Raw genomic sequence first — 17,042 nt, 5'->3', positions numbered from 1 at the left:
CTACCTTTTTATCTTCCATTGTTAGCCAATTTGAGCCTATGCTTAACCCATTTGTTCTTAATTGTAGCACATTACAAGCCTAAGTGAAAAACAATAAATATCCCTTAATTTGGATCTTTGATTAGCTTAGGCTAGTGAGAGTATTTATCATTTGATTTTGGGAGAGTTGGGAACATTGGGTAGAGATAAAAGTGTGTTTTTGTATTTGTGTTGAGAATCTTGGGAATTGGGTACATACTCATATATTAATCATGTGTAAACCATATGCATTGATGTTCTTGTATATATTTTAGTTTGAAAAGAAAAAAAATTAATGAAAAAAAAATAATAATAAAATAAATAAAATAAATAAAATAGAAAAATAGAAATAGAAAAAGAAAGAAAAAGAATTGCAATAAAAATGGGACAAAAATGCACCAAAGTGAAGTTCAATAATAATCAATGCATATGTGTGGTGATCGAAAGAGAATGCATGAGTGTGTGAAAAAGTGAAGAATGGGTAGTTAAGTTTGTTTAGAATTGTATAGGTTGTCATAGGTTAGGTGGGAAGTTTAAGTTAATCAAAGATTCAAATTTCAAGCTCACTTGATCATATGCACCCTACCTTAACCCTAGCACCATTACAACCTATGGGAAAGCCCTCATGATATTTGTATGAATGCATAAAGTAATTGTTGATTGTTAGATGAAAAGCAAATCTTAGAAAGCATGATTGGGGGAGAATTGAGTGAATCAACCCCATACACCTGAGTGCCTAGAGCAGATACACATCCGGTGAGGGTTTGATCGCTCAATTACATGTTTCCAACCGTGATAATCTTTTCTTGCAAGTTTGTAAAATCTTTCAATGATTCAATCCAATTATGGTTTGCTTTGATTGCTATTGCCTTAGCCCTTGTGCTTGCATTTGTATTCTAGAAAATCGATTTATTTTGACTAAGACATTGCATTCATGTAAATAGGTTGCATATAGATAGATTGCATTTTGTTAGTTTGCATTGAATAAATGTTGATACCCTTTGCTTCTTTCTTAATTTTAGCATGAGGACATGCTTAGTTTAAGTATGGGGAGGTTTGCTTAACACCGATTTCGTGGTTTATCTTGTTCTTATTTTAGGGGATTTTATCACCTTTTTCCCACATTTATTCAATGAAATAGCATGGTTTTGTACTTCTCTCTTGAATTGTGCTTAAGTGTAAAAACATGCTTTTTAGGCCCTTAAATTGATGATTTTAATTCACTTTAATTCCATTCGATGCCTTGATGTGTTTGTTGAGTGATTTCAGGTTTATAAGGCAAGTATTGGATGGAAGAAATGAGGAAAAAAGCATACAAAGAGGAGAATGCATGAAGAGACAAAGATTGGGAATTCATCAATGGGCGCGCACGTGTACAAGGCGCGCGCGCAAAGTGGATTCGCATAGAGACGCGCACGCGTACATGACGCATCCGCGCGGATGAAGAAACAGCCAATCAACGCGCACGCGCACATGGCGCGTACGCGCCGATACTCTCACGTGACCCACTTTAAGGCAAAACGCTGGGGGCAATTTCTGAGCTGTCCAAGCCTAAATCCAACTTGTTTATAAGTGTATTTCATGTAGAATTGAAGTCCAAGCAAAGGGGGAGCAATTTTTTTGTAACTTAGCATTATGTAGGTTAGTTTCTAGAGAGAGAAGCTCCCTTTTCTCTCTAGAATTAGGGTTCCTAGGGTTAATTGCATCATAGATCCATGTTTAATTCTTTGCCTTCATCTTGTTTCTTCTACAATTTTATGCTCTAGTGATATAACTCTCTTGCTCTCTCTTGTTAATTTCCCTTTTTGTTCTCTTTGTGATGATGAACTCTTATGGATTTGGATCTCTTTTATGAAATTTATGTTTGATGTTCTTTTAATTGTTGATTGATTTGTGAATTTACTTTTCTTGCAATTGGTAGTTGGTAGATTTATTATTCTTGCACTTTTACTATGCTTTCCATTTGTACCCACCAAGTGTTTGACAAAATGCTTGGTTGGGCTTTAGTGTAGACTTTGAGCATTCTTGGCTTGGAAAGAGTAATTAGGCAATCTTGAGTCATGAAAACCCAACCTATGTTGGTGATCTAGAGTTGTTAGTTAATATCATTTCCATTGACTCTAATCTCTTGCTAATCCAATTAGTGATTTGATTAGGACATTTGGATTGAGATTAGCTAGTCTTGTTAGACTTTCTCTCATGAAAGATAACCTATATCTTCTTCCATCATTGGGGATGACGTAATAAGATAAATTCTTGTTAATTATTGTTATTAGTGACTAGGATGGAAGGCCTATGATCTCAATTCTTGCCATGAATGTCTCTCTTTATTAATTGTTTTTCTTTATTTTTCTTTCTCTAATTGCTTGCTTGATTTACTTTTCTTGCCATTTATTTTCCGCCCCTTATAAATCAAACCCCCTTGTTCCTTCATAGCCAATAAGCATACACTTCATTGCAATTCCTTGTGAGATGACCCGATGTTTAAATACTTCAGTTAATTTTTATTGGGTTTGTTATTTGTGACAACCAAATTTTAATTTGATGTGAGAGTTGTTTGTTGGTTTGGAGCTATGCTTACAACAATGTAATTCCTTTCTTTAGGAAGAAAATCTAGACCGACAACAATCCATGTATCAGGCACGTATTCCCTCTAATGATATTAATACGCAACAGAGAGACTGTCCCCGAATTAGCTACCGGACACATCGGGTTGGCTTGATAACCAACAGATGATATCATCAGCCATAGGGCAGGTATACATCATTTGCATATGTTTGAATTGTTTGGGTTTGCCTATTCATTTTGGATTGCTATATCATATATGCTATGTTACCTGATTATGTGCTACTTGTTCTACTTGTACTTTAATTATGTATTACTTGTCTGTATTGATTGTGTTTCTACAATTGAAAGGTCCCTCATGCTGGTGTCGGTTGACGCTGAGGGCTGTTCTTGTTGAAATAGAATGATGATACGATTAATTTAAAATGATGATTACCGAATGAAATAAATTGAACTCCCTGGGTAGACGCAGTGAAATGATTTCACTTATTCTAGGTGAGGATATGAGGTATTGATATAGAATTGCCGAGACAGAATAACTGGTGATGGTTTGTTTATGATTCTGATTCTGATTCATTAGAGAGTTAGAAAGTTGGGAAACATGAGAAAGATGAATTACATTTATCATTCCCTTATGACCGTTTCCTATTTATGGATTAGTGAGAACATAAGATGAATGTTTGGTGAAATGAAGTTTAGGATGCTTAGTGAGTTTTTATTAGAATGCATTGTATTTATTTGGCACTTTTACCGTACTGGGAACCCATGGGTCGGGGTTCTCATTCCGTATATATCTCTTGTTTTTCAGATACAGGTCCAGGTGCTCAGATGTGAGCTGTGGTTCATTTGAGAGATGGCGAAGATCTTTATATTCTCTACTTTATATTTTGCTTAGGATCTCTCCACCTTTATTTTGAAAAGCTTATATTATGTATTGAACTATTTTGAACTTGCCTATAGAGGCTCTTATGTTTCTTTTGGGAGAGATTAGGAGGTACTATTGTCAACTACTTTCATACTGTACCATAGCCGGCCTAAACTTCGCGGGTCACGACTAGTGGCTATCTACTTATGTTATATATATCTATATATCGTCCTTCGCTTACTTTCCTTTATAACTTTGTTTGTATATCATTTTCGACTTCACGCTTTATCTTTTAGTTGCCGATGCATGAGTGATACGACTTCGTGATTTTATTTTTACTCTTTTCAGACTTCTCGATTAATACTCCTTTCAATTTTACTTATATTTATATATTAAAAATCCACCATGAGAGTCGTACCACTTTATTATCATTGACTTATGACTCGAGCATAAGGATTTGAATATTAGGGTGTTACAATATGGTATTAGAGCAGTTCATCCTCGTGAGCCTGAGGGATAGAATTGCTTATGCTTCAATGCATACTCTGAGTCTGTGCCTGTGCTAGTTAGGGTATCTAGCTGATACGCCTAGCATGAAGTCCATGAGTGTACCTTTGGTACTGTGAAGCAGTATACTTCCGATATTGAGACTGATCAACTTGATATCGATTGTTTGGTGTGTATAGGAACCAGACGGCGCCTCGTGGACGCGGTCGAGGTTGTGAGAGAGGTCATACTAGTGCTCAGGGACCGGGAATCAACCTAAATAACTCGGTAAACTTTATGGCGGCGCTGGAGAACATGGTTGCTGCTATGCAGGCGATCACGGAGGCTCTTGTGCAACAGATAAATAATAATGGCAATGGCAGAAGTGAAGCTCAGGGCCCGATAACACGGGGAACCTTCTTAAAGATTAATCCACCTAAGTTCAAGGGAACCACCAATCTGACTGAAGCCGATACTTGGTTTCAGGCTATGGAGCGAGCACTGCAAGTGTAGTTGGTACCTGAAGGCAGTGTATTGAATTTGCTACCTATCTGCTCACTGGAGAAGCATCACGTTGGTGGCAGGGAGCCCGACGTCTCCTACAGCATGATGATGATCCTATTTCTTGGAATGCCTTCCATGTAGAATTTTATAAAAAGTACTTTCCGAATTCTGCCAGGACGGCCAAGGAACTGGAGTTACTACAACTGAAGTATGGTGCTATGTCCATATCTGAGTATACAGACAAATTTGAGGAGCTATTCCGGTTTTCCCGCATGTGTTAGTGATAAACCACTATTTTATGGTTTATCTTGTGTTTAATTGAGTGGTTTCATCAAGTCTTCACCCACTTATTCATACTAATTGCATGATTTTATAACTCCTTCCTAGTATTCTTTTATGGTTGAAAACTTGCTTCCTAGAGACCTTTAATTAGTATATTTTAATTCTCCTTTATACCATTCGATGCCGTGATCCGTGTGTTAAGTGTTTCAGGCTTTATAGGGCAGGAATGACTTAGAGAATGGAGAGGAAGCTTGCAAAAATGGAAGGAATACAAGAAACTAAGGAGATGACCAGCAAACACTGACGCAAGCGCATGGCTCACGCGGGCGTGCGAAATGGAGAAATTGCAGCGACGCGTGCGTGTGCCTGACGTGTACGCATGGATTGGAGTCTGCACAAATGACGCAAACGCACGAACGACGCAGACCCGTGAGAAGGAAAATCGCTGAATGACGCGAATGCGTGGATGACGCGTACGCGTGACCTACGCGATCTGTAGAATTAACAGAAAATGCTGGGGGCGATTTCGGGCCGCGTTTTGACTCAGTTTTCGGTCTAGAAACACAGAATAAAGCCAGAGAAAATGCAGAGACTCAGGAGGCAACTTGACACAACTTCACATATTCTCATTAGGATAGTTTTAGGATTTTTTTATCTGAATTTAGAGAGGATTACTCCCCCTCTAGGTTCTCTTTACATTCCCAGTTTATTGTTTTATGCTTTTGGATATTGAAGAAGTCATTACCTCCGTTGAAGACATTATTCTAGTTTGTTTCCTTACTTACTCTTTTATTCTTAATTCTTGTTTAAAGTAGTAATTGGATTATTTTCAAGAATTGTTAGTGCAAAGGATTACTTTTATTTTTTAATTAATTTTGAATCCCTATTTTATTTATTTTATCATGTCTTCTTCTATTATTTTTATGAGTGTTATATTCATGTCAATGGAGTAGACTCCATACTTGACATGGGGGTTGATTAAAAGGAGACACTTGAGTTGGAAGGCTTAGGTGTTGATTAAACTGGAAGTTGTTGGCTAGTTCTGTATTTACTAATGCTAGACCTTCCTAAGGGAGAGGACTAGGATTTGCGAATAAGGGTTAGCTTAATCACTTGACTTTCCTTTATTTAGTAAGGGTTAACTAAGTGAAAATAACAACCTTTTTAATACTACATTTAAGAGACCCCAACAAGGATAGAACTTCCAATTAATCATTCCCCCAGTCAAGGCTTTTTATTTAGAACATTAATAATTATTCTTAGTTTTTGTTGCCTTAATTTACTATTATTTAATTGCTCATTATTCAACTCTCAAACCCTCGTGGAAATTCCTAATTAATAAATTAGCATACTTTCTCGCAACTCGTTGGGAGACGACCTGGGATTCATACTCCCAGTATTTTTATTCTAAATTTTTGTGACACCCTTTTTAAATTGGTGAGGCAGATTTTAGCTAGTTAAGGGCTATACTTGCAATGCTGTTCTCTTATTAAAAATCTCTTAATTGGTCTAACTTCTGCCACGCACCAGTTTTTAGTGCCAGTTTCGGGGAGTTGCAATTGTGTGCTAAATTATTAATTAGTGTACATATTTTTATTTTTATTTGCATATTTTATTTTTATTTTTTTTACCATGAGCTATATGTTTCTTTCCTTGAATGACGCATTCACTGCCTGATCCAAGCTTAGCCGCATTTGATCCTTAAATTGAAAGGACTATTTCACGTATTAGGCGAGCTCGACATTGTTTAGCCTTTGAGGGTGGTGAAGTGATTGTTATCGATTCACCAGTCTCATCTGAGGGCGAATCTGAACCGCCATCCGAGAGCGAGACAAGCTCCTTTACTACTAATTCAGTTGATTCACATGCAAATAGAATGGCAGAACCTAGGAGGATTACTCTCCAGGAAGCTGGAGCCCCAGATTTTACAATGCAGCCATATCAAGTGCATCACCCAACTCTGGCTGCAGATTTTGAACTGAAGACTGCACTAATCAACTTAATGCCCAAGTTTCATGGCTTACCTGCTCAGGAGCCCATCAAGCAACTCAGGGATTTTCAGACAGCCTGTTCTACTGTTAGGCGTCAGGGTGCGAATGAAACTTCTATTTTGTTAACTGCCTTCCCGTTTTCTCTTGAAGGAAAGGCGAGGGAGTGGTACTACTCCCAACCTGAAGCCACTGTTACCAACTGGGACACGCTTAGGAGAGAATTTTTGGAGAAATACTTTCCAGCTTAAGTTACAGACAGACTAAGGAATGAGATCTCATGCATTATTCAAGGTGAATCAGAAACTCTCTACGAATACTTGGAGTGTTTTAAGAACCTTCTGGACGCATGTCCCCATCACATGATTGACAGACTAGTGTTGATCAGCTATTTTACTCAAGGCATGAAGCCTCGGGATAAAACTATACTAGATGGTGCTAGTAATGGTTCTCTGAAGAAGTACAAGACCGTAGATGAAGCATGGCAACTGATCAGCGACTTAGATGAATCCACCAGGAATCACAGGCACAAGAGCACCCACTCAAAAGCTGTTGCAGAAATTTCCACTAGCACTGAGACTTCTGCCCTTACACAGAGCATATGTGAAATGACCAACCTACTGAAGCAATTACAGTTGAATCAACAACAACAAGCTCAGCCTTCCCCACCACAACAAAGCCAACAGTTAGTTTCCCAAAGAGTATGCGGCATATGTGCTGATTATAGTCATTATACTGATGAATGCCCGCAGCTCCAACAAGAGGATAATACTGTGGCAGCTACTTATAACTTCTATGACCACCCGAATCAAGGATACAATCAACAAGGCGGCAACCACAACCAAGTTGGGAACTATAACCAAGGATGGCAAGACAACTCCAACCAAGGTTAGAGGGATAATTCCAACCATGGCTGGAGGGACAACTATAACAGAGGAGGCAGAGATAACTATGGAAACCAGAGGTGGAATAACAACAACAGACAGCAAAATAAGTACCTCAGATCACTTATCGCACTCCCTCATCAAATGACGAGATGCTTCGTTCTCTTGCACAAGGACAACAAGACATGCAGACTACACTGAACTCCACTTTAAATGGTCTGAATGCCACTTTACAAGCTCTCACCGCCCAGATAGAGTCACTACCTGCTTCCACCAACCAACCCTCAAGCTCCAGTGGAATTCCTTCTCAACCCTTACCTAACTCCAAGGGTTGCATCAATGCCATCACTTTGAGGTCCGGAACCACATTGCCAGAGAGGAATCAAGAGGAGCCAAGCCCAATAGAACATGCCCTAATTAAAGACTCAGTAGAAGTAGAAGATGCTGAAATGGAAGATGCTGAAGAGGAAGATGAAGTACAAGACAAGGTTGAAGAGGAATTTGCTCAGCCATGGAATGGAGCACATAAGGATGCAGATGCTGCAAGTGGTGCCATCCCTATCCCATTTCCACACCTTGCAAGAAAGTCCAGAAAGCAGATAGAACTTGATCCCAAAATGGTAGAAATTTTCAAAAAGGTTGAGGTAACTGTTCCCCTTTTTGATGTTATTCAGCAAGTACCTAAATATGCAAAGTTTCTGAAAGATTTATGCATACATAAAGATCAAATTAATGAATTAGAAACTATTCATTTAGGTAGTTCTATATCTGCTTTAATGGGAAGTATACCTGAAAAATGTAGTGATCCAGGTCCATGCATGGTTAACTATACCATTGGAGGTGTAATATTTTCTAATTGCATGTGTGACTTAGGAGCGTGTGTTAGTATAATACCATTGTCTATATATGATACTCTAAGGCTCCCTCCCTTAAAAAGGTAGGCAGCTCGTTTTGTGTTAGCAGATAAAAGCATTATTATAGTAGTTGGAATTGCTGAAGATGTATTAGTGAGAATTAAGGGGCTCACATTTCCCATTGACTTCTATATCCTGGAAATGCCCCCTAATGACTCAGGAAGACCATCATCAATCCTGCTTGGAAGACCATTCCTGAAAACTTCAAAGTTCAAGCTGGATGCATTATCAGGAACTTACTCCTTTGAAATAGATGGCAGAACAGTAAGTTTCAGTTTATATGAAGCTATGAAGCACCCTCCGGAAGATCATTCTATCTTCCAGTGCGACATCATTGATGAAACTATAGCTGAAGTTCACCAAGAAGAATTAGAAGAGAAGCACATGGAGCAAGGTCCAAGTGTGGGGACACCTTCTGAACATCATGACAACACTTTACCATTACCACTAGCCCCTGATGATCCAGAACCTAGCCATGAGTAGAAATTGGAATTAAAGCCCCTTCCTCCACACCTCAAGTATGCTTATCTTGAGGATAATCAAAAGTTTCCAGTTATTATTGCAAGGGAACTCACTTCTCAATAGGAAGAGCAACTGCTTAGTGTGCTGAAAAAGCACAAGAAAGTAATTGGGTGGAGCTTGGCGGATATAGTAGGCCTCAGCCCTCAAGTTTGTTAGCACAGAATATATTTAGAAGAGGACTCAAAATCTGTCCGTCAACCCCAAAGAAGATTGAATCCAACCATCTTGGAAGTTGTCAAGAAAGAAGTGACCAGGCTACTTGAAGCAGATATCATTTACCCCATCTCAGACAGTGAATGGGTCAGTCTAGTACAAGTGGTGCCCAAGAAGTCTGAAGTCACAACAATAAAGAATGAGTATGGAGAGCTCTTGACAACTAGAGTACAGAATTCATGGAGGGTTTGCATTGACTATAGGCGTCTCAACCAAGCCACTCGCAAGGATCATTATCCCTTGCCATTTATTGATCAGATGCTCGATCGCCTATCAGGTAAATCCCATTATTGCTTTTTAGATGGTTATACAGGTTACTTTCAAATTCATATCGCTCCTGAGGATCAGGAGAAGACCACTTTTACATGTCCCTTTGGAACGTATGCTTATAAAAGAATACCTTTTGGCTTTTGTAATGCACCTGCTACTTTCCAAAGATGCATGATGAGTATCTTTTCATATCTTATTGAGAATTGTATGGAAGTATTTATGGATGATTTTAGCGTATATGGTGATTCATTTGACCTTTGCTTGGATAGTTTAGCTAGAGTATTAGACAAGTTTGTTAGTTCAAACCTTGTATTGAATTTTGAAAAATGTCACTTTATGGTAAAAGAAGGGATTGTTCTAGGACATGTTTTCTCCAAAACTGGTATTTCAGTAGATCCAGCAAAGGTAGATGTCATTTCTAGTTTACCTTACCGCTCCTCCGTGAGGGAAGTCCGTTCGTTCCTTGGCCATGCAGGTTTTTACAGGAGATTCATTAAGGACTTCAGTAAGGTAGCATTACCTTTATCCAGATTGCTGCAGAAAGATATTGAGTTCGAGTTCAGTGAGGATTGTATGAAAGCGTTTGATAAGCTAAAGATCGCCCTGACTCAAGCTCCGATTGTGAGAGGACTAGACTGGAGCCAGGAATTTGAAATTATGTGTGATGCCTCCAACCATGCAGTAGGAGCGGCACTGGCTCAACGCGAAGGTAAGGATCCTTTCGTAATTGCTTATGTATCTAAAACATTAGATGCTGCTCAATCTAATTATACTACTACTGAAAAAGAGCTTCTTGCTATTTTTTTTGCTCTGGATAAATTTTGAGCCTATTTACTTGGTACTAAGGTAGTAGTATACTCAAACCATGCAGCTCTAAAATATTTATTAGCTAAAAAGGAGTCCAAACCAAGGTTAATACGTTGGATACTACTACTGCAAGAATTTGATTTAGAAATTAAAGATAGGAGTGGTAACCAGAATTTAGTGGCAGACAACCTGAGTCGCCTTGAGCACATTAAGGATGACTCCACTCCTATAAATGATGCTTTCCCATTTGATAGTTTGCAAGCAGTATCTGAAGTAGTTCCTTGGTATGCACCTGTAGCTAATTATCTAGTTAGCCATACTTTCCCTCCAAATTTTACTAAACATCAAAGGGACAAGCTGAAAAGCGAGTCTAAATATTATATATGGGATGACCCATATCTATGGAGGTGTGGTGCTGACCAGGTAATTAGAAAGTGTGTGTCACAATCAGAATTCCAGTCTATTTTAGAGGCATGCCACTCTTCTGAGAGTGGAGGACATTTTGGCCCTCAAAGAACAGCTAGAAAAATCTTAGACTGTGGATTCTGGTGGCCTACTCTTTTTAAAGATGCTGCTGAATTTTGTAAATCTTGTTTCCCATGCCAAAGATTTGGTAATATATCCAGAAGGGATGAGATGCCTCAACAGATTATGCTTTTCTGTGAAATTTTTGATGTTTGGAGCATTAACTTCATGGGTCTATTTCCAAACTCTAATGGTTACCTTTATATATTGTTAGCTGTAGATTATGTTTCTAAATGGGTGGAAGCAATTCCTACCCGTACTGATGATGCTAACACCGTTGTTTCCTTTGTTAGAAACCATATTATCTATCGCTTTGGATCACCATGAGCAATTGTGAGCGATCAAGGCACTCACTTTTGTAACAGGAGACTAACAGGCTTATTGAAGAAGCATGGGATAGTTCACAAAGTAGCAACCGCTTACCATCCCCAGACCAATGGACAAGCAGAAGTGTCTAACAGAGCATTCTGGAGAAAATAGTAAAGCCTCATAGGAAGGATTGGAGTGCCAGGCTACAAGATACACTCTGGGCATATAGAACAGCATACAAAACACCCATCGGGATGAGCCCCTTCCGCTTAGTGTACGAAAAGGCTTGCCACCTCCCACTAGAGGTGGAACACAAGGCTTTCTAGGATGTAAGGGAATGCAATATGAAATTTGAAGAATCTGGTTCTGAAAGAAAGCTGTAACTACCAGAATTAGAGAATCTTCGCCTAGAAGCATATGACAATTCCAGGTAATACAAAGAGAAGATGAAGGCTGTCCATGACAAACACTTAAAAAGGAGAGAATTCAGACCAGGGGAGTTAGTTCTTCTTTATAACTCCAGACTGAGGCTTATGCCAGACAAACTAAGATCAAGATGGGAAGGTCCCTACAAAGTAGAAAAGGCAGAGCTATACGGAGTTTTCCACCTGCGTCATCCTTCTAGCTCCAAATTCTTAAAGGTCAATGGACATCGCCTGAAGCTTTATCATGGAGAGAAGTCGAAGGATCACAAAGAACTAGAGGTTTTCCTCTTGGAAGACCCACCAACAGAAGCAAAATGAGCCTGAAGACGTCCAACTTAAGGACGTAAAAGCAAAGTGCTAGGTGGGAGACAACCCACCATGGTATGATCATTCAGTATTAGTCTTAGTTTTATTTTACCTTATTCTATTTTTTATTTTGTTAATGACTCTTCTCATAATCTCTGCATATAGCCTACATTTGCATTTGCATACTGCATTAAAAAAAAGAAAAAAAAGAAGAGAGGTACGCAACGCGCCAGCGTCGCTGACGCGTCCGCGTCATAGTGCATTAGAAACTATGAGGAAGAGAAGCAGAGAGTCACGCGAAAGCGTGGCTGGAGGTGAGCTTTAGGCACAAATATGCCCATGCGACCGCGTCATTTTGAAAATAGCCTCTCCATGCGTGCGCGTCACCCACGCGCACGCGTGGCCCTAAAAATCGACGTAAAAGAGGTATATGGCAACAAGTTATGATGGAGTAGGGCTGGAATGATGCTGGAAGCACAAGCCCTACCACGTGACCGCGTGCCCCACGCGGCCACGTAGTTTTAACAAATCAGACCATTCACGCGTGCACGTCAGCCACGCGCACGCATCACCCCAAAATTTGGCAAAATAAGTATAAAACAGAGAGTTGTGCATACGCGAGGCTGCACTCGCGCCAATAGCAGAAATCAGGTCACGCATCGCGTGACCCATGCGTCCGCGTCACCTGAACTTATCGCCCACCACGCGATCACGTGACCCACGCGTCTGCGTCACATGCAACGCATAGCTTATCCAGATCAGCCAAGATATCTTATCTTTTCCTTCCCAAATCTAAATCTTTTCTTTTCCTTTCTTATTTCTTTCTTCTCTCTTCTTCCCTCTTTATTCTTTTTCACTTTTTACTTTCTTATCCCTTATTTTTCACTTGCATTAACAAGGTTCTTTTCTTTCTTCTTTCCCTATTTACTTTTTCTTTATTATTTTTATTTATATTTTCTTTTTCTTTTTACCTTTATTATCTATATTTTCTTTTTCTTTCTCTTTCTTTTCATTCCTTTAATTGGTGTTAGAAATTTAATTAGGTGATTATTTACTTCTATATTTTGCTTGTGAGATATTGTGGAATTGTTTGACAATTAAAATTACTTCTATATTTACCATGCATGCTATGTGTTTGTGAAAAAGCCCGTATGGCATTGCACATTATTTTTATATTACTCTATTCTACTACTCTAATGCCTATTTTTCACAAAACCCCTTTTATATTTTATTAATTAAATATAATTGTCAATACAAACAGGTTGTTAGTTTGAAAGGGTTGATAATCTAACTTAGACATTTAATGCTTGATCTATACTACTCATGCCTTTGCCGGCATGCCAATAAACATCTTGCATTTAATTGCCATCACATGCACTTGCTATATTTCCATTGATGAACTTTTCACATGTAGTCATGACCATGTGTTAACGACATCCTTCTTTATCGTGCATTGATTATCACCTATACTATCCTCTCCCTTGCTCGAACCCTTAGTTTTACGTATTACTTTCCTCTTCCCTTTTCAGGATGGCCACCAAGAAGGGTAAAGAGAAATCTACTTCCAAACCACCAGCAAGGAAAGGAACCAAAAGAGCACTAGTGGCAGAGCCATCTTCAACAGCAGTAAAACCCTCAACAAAATGAATCAAGAGGATCATCAAGTTCGATGAAAAAGAGAAAGCTTTTCCAGCAAAGGACACTGCGCGGTTCACTAACCGCTACTGTGAGCAGATATTCCCCATCCTGGCTGAGAGAAACTATAACAATGAGCACCTTCTCATCCTCCCGACCAACATTGTTGAATTTGTTGAGCCACGAATTGAACGAAGACAATGGGATTCCTATGGAGACAGCCAAGGCAGGTTAATCTTTCGTGGGTAGTTGAATTCTACTCCAATTTTCACATGCCAACCATGCAGTCTGTCTATATCCATTAGAAGCAAGTCCCCATAACAGAAGAGGCCATTCAACAAGCTTTAGATCTTCCCCCTGCTCTAGAAGGATTGGACGCATTCCAAGAAGCCTCATTCAAATGGCAGACATACCAATTTGACTGGGACGCCGTTCTCAGAGTTATAGCACAACCTGGCAGTAGATGGATCTATGGATACCATCGATCTCGACCTAAGAGCATATTGGCTTCAGCACTCACCGTGGAAGCTCGAGTATGGGCACAGATTATGTCCCATTACGTCTTTTCGAGCACTCACGTGTCCTCCTTCACTGCAGACATGGCTGTTCTACTCTGGTGTATCCTTACACACCAGCACCTCAATTTACCAAGACACATTCGGCATGCTATGGGACACGTACAGATTGCGGGCAACCTACATTTTTCTACCTTAGTTTCAGATCTAGTCTCAGCCGCCGGAGTCTCCTATAGAGCTGGGGACACCAAGGACATGATTCCACGGGATGATCAGTACGTCCCTAACGGGAAGTATATCAGACCTCCAACAGCCACTGCTAGCTGGCCTGCAGAACCAGCCGATGATATTCCTTCTCCTTCCACATCACAAGCACCTTCAACAAACCAACTGCTCCATCAGATAATTGAGAGGCTAGACCGGCTTGACCGAAAAGGAAAGCAAAGTGAGCGCAGTAACAAGCGCCGATTTACATACCTCAAGGAGCTACTTGTTGGTCACCACCCACCAAAAGAAGACCCAGACACCCCGGACTCCACTTTATTTACCAGCACAGGGAGCCATGACGGTCCTGATTGTGGAGATGCTGCTACCAGCCCCCCGTTGTTCTTGACAGATGGCACCGAGGACGGTGCCAAGCTTTAAGTGTGGGGAGGTCGATCAGTATCTAACTTCCAGAGGTAATTTCTCTTCCTTAAACACCAATAAAATAGGATATTTAGTTAATTTTTCTTTTGTTAGGATAGGATAAATTGCATAGGTTATTTGCATGCATGTTCTAATTGGTTAAAAATCAATAAGTTTCTTTTTAAGACCCCATTTTTGAAAAATTTTCACTAATTTAAATCAAAACTTTTGTGTTAAACTTGTTTAGAAGTTGTATTTGGAACATAGTTAAAAGCTAGAACACACAACCTGTGAGACTTGAGCTTAATGAAATGGTTACACTATTTAACCATAAATATTTTATTCTTGTGTGTTTGCTTCTCTATGATTGTAATCTATATTTTGTTCCATCCTATATGTCCAATATTTAATGTGTTATATACATGCATATGATTGAGGCTATTATTTTATTAACTCACTTACCCTAAATAGCCTACCCTTCCATTTACCTTTGTTAGCCAATTTGAGCCTTTTCAATCCCATTTGTTCTATATTTTATCACATTACTAATCTTAAGCGGAAAAACAAGTAATACCCCAAATTGAATCTTTGGTTGTCTTAAGATAGGAAGTGTGTATCAATTAAGTATGGAAAACTGTGGGAACATTGGTTAATAAGGAAATGTGTCATGATAAAATATTGAAAATTTAGGTACCTACTCATGTGAAACTAGAAAAATTAAAAATCCATGTGCATTGGCAATGTTATGTTTATGCTTCAAAAAAGAAGAGAAGAGATCCAAAAAAAATATTCAAATAATTAAGTAATTAGATAAATAAATAAGGGGACAAAATTACCCCAATGCTAAATTAAGTTCAAAAACCAATGCATATATGATACAAGTTAAGAGAAAAGTTGATGCATGAGTATGTAAACCAAAAGTGGGAGAATTTTGGGCAAGTTAAGGATGCTTTAAGAAGAAAATAACAGTATATATGTTAGGTGATAGCTTAGGATAATGAAGGATTCAATTTATAGCTCACTTAGACATATATATACCCTCACCTTTACCTTGGCCCCATTACAACCTTGAAAAAACCTCATGATATTTGCATTGGTACATTAAATACTTGTTGATTGGTTAGGTGAAGAACAAGGTTTAGAAAGCATGATTAGAGGAGAGTAAAGTGATTACCCTATACACTAGAGTGACTAGAGTGCATACACACCATCAGTAAGGGTTCAATGCTTAATTCTATGTTCCTTGCTTTCATAAGCTGTCTTCCTACGAGTGTACTTGCTTTTATTGTATAATTTGAGTTAGTGAAATTTGATTTATTTTTGTCTTGAAAGAACTTATTTATTTTTAACTAAGTAGACAAAAATCATTTTATCATTTAGTTACATTCATATACATAGGTTGCATTGCATTGCATGAGTCTTACTTTTCCCTACTCATTTGTTTTATCTCCTTAAGCTAAGCATGAGGACATGCTAATGTTTAAGTGTGGGGAGGTTGATAAACCACTATTTTATGGTTTATCTTGTGTTTAATTGAGTGGTTTCATCAAGTCTTCACCCACTTATTCATAATAATTGCACGATTTTATAACTCATTCCTAGTATTGTTTTATGGTTGAAAACTTGCTTCCTAGAGACCTTTAATTAGTATATTTTAATTCTCCTTTATACCATTCGATGCTGTGATCTGTGTGTTAAGTGTTTCAGGCTTTATAGGGCAGGAATGGCTTAGAGAATGGAGAGGAAGCTTGCAAAAATGGAAGGAACACAAGAAACTAAGGAGATGACCAGCAAACACTGACGCGAGTGCATGGCTCACGCGGGCGCGCGAAATGGAAAAATTGCAGTGACGCGTGCGTGTGCCTGACGTGTACGCATGGATTGGAGTCTGCACAAATGACGCAAACGCACGAATGACGCAGACGCGTGACAAGGAAAATCGCTGAATGACGCGAACGCGTGGATGACGCGTACGCGTGACCTGCGCGATCTGTAGAGACTCAGGAGGCAACTTGACACAACTTCACATATTCTCAGTAGGATAGTTTTAGGTTTTTTTTATCTGAATTTAGAGAGGATTACTCCCCCTCTAGGTTCTCTTTACATTCCCAGTTTATTGTTTTATGCTTTTGGATATTGAAGAAGTCATTACCTCCATTGAAGACATTATTCTAGTTTGTTTCCTTACTTACTCTTTTATTCTTAATTCTTGTTTAAAGTAGTAATTGGATTATTTTCATGAATTGTTAGTGAAAAGGATTACTTTTATTTTTTAATTAATTTTGAATCCCTATTTTATTTATTTTATCATGTTTTCTTCTATTATTTTTATGAGTGTTATATTCATGTCAATGGAGTAGACTCCATACTTGACATGGGGGT

General features: G+C 38.8%; 1 non-coding gene across 1 annotated transcript; it reads right to left on the bottom strand.

Moving 5' to 3' along the window:
* Positions 1-6,968: 6,968 nt before the first annotated feature.
* Positions 6,969-7,076, bottom strand: LOC148565270 (small nucleolar RNA R71). The gene has a single exon (XR_015885026.1). It is a non-coding gene; the product is annotated as a small nucleolar RNA R71 (small nucleolar RNA).
* Between the last annotated feature and the right edge of the window lie 9,966 nt (positions 7,077-17,042).

The sequence above is a fragment of the Arachis ipaensis genome, chromosome B5 (assembly GCF_059453495.1).
Source record: "Arachis ipaensis isolate K30076 ecotype BB chromosome B5, ASM5945349v1, whole genome shotgun sequence".
Classification (NCBI taxonomy): domain Eukaryota; kingdom Viridiplantae; phylum Streptophyta; class Magnoliopsida; order Fabales; family Fabaceae; genus Arachis; species Arachis ipaensis.
The sequence above is the reverse complement of the archived record's forward strand: the minus strand, read 5'-3'. Positions and strand labels throughout refer to the sequence as shown.